Below are 879 nucleotides of genomic sequence, written 5' to 3' on the forward strand. Positions count from 1 at the left end.
TAATAATAATAATAATAAAAATATATACATAAATTTCTGGTGTTACCTGTTGGAGTTTGCCGTCCATACAAAGTATTTCTCATCAACCCGTGTTTCTCCGCAGCAAACTGACCAGAGAGAGCGGCACAGACTTCCCCATAATCCAAGGAGCCACGGAGAGCGAGACGGAGAAGCTCATCCGAGAGAAAGATGAGGAGGTACGGCACGCCGGCCGCGGGCCCGAGTGGCATCAGCAGCACGAGCGCTCCGAGGCTCAGTCCAAAGAGACGCAGTCAGATCAGAAAGATGACGACAAACTCTGACAAGGATTCTTGTTTTATTCCTTTTTAACCCCATCTTCTTTATGTTCGTGTTTTAGAGGAGGTTAAGTCTGATAAACGAGCAGAGCTTCGGCCAACAAGTGTAGAAATAAAACTTTATTACTAACAACTTCAGCATCATTTCACCTGCAGTAAATAAATAAATGAGTATGAGTTCAGAGTAGCTTGACTGAGATGTTTTTTTGGAATAATTATATATTATAAATTCATGTTTTATTATCCTTCTCCTCCCCCATCTAACCCTGCAAAATCTATTGAAATAAATGCTTTTTTCATCAGCTGGGTTTATTTTTTTGTGTAATAAAACATCAAGATGTTCAGGCATAAAGCTAACTCGTCAACATAAAACGACAGCTAGCTTGTTTTAATATCACTTAATCTGAAACGCTGCGGCGTTCTGAAGGCAGGCGGTGGAGCTGCTGCTGATCTGGGTCACCTGATCTTCACAGAACACGTGACCTTTGTGTCGTTATCGATCTGTGAGGTCATGTTGAAATAATTAACCCAGATTTAAAAAATAACACTGTGCAGCCAGCTGATGTGTGTCGCATCAACCCCA

At 41.5% G+C, this 879-nt stretch overlaps 1 pseudogene; it reads left to right on the forward strand.

Moving 5' to 3' along the window:
* The first annotated feature begins 103 nt into the window (after positions 1-103).
* LOC106512491 (septin-4 pseudogene) lies at positions 104-598 on the forward strand (annotated as a pseudogene).
* The last annotated feature ends 281 nt before the right edge of the window (positions 599-879 follow it).

This window comes from Austrofundulus limnaeus, unplaced genomic scaffold (genome assembly GCF_001266775.1).
Source record: "Austrofundulus limnaeus strain Quisiro unplaced genomic scaffold, Austrofundulus_limnaeus-1.0 Scaffold7413, whole genome shotgun sequence".
NCBI lineage: Eukaryota > Metazoa > Chordata > Actinopteri > Cyprinodontiformes > Rivulidae > Austrofundulus > Austrofundulus limnaeus.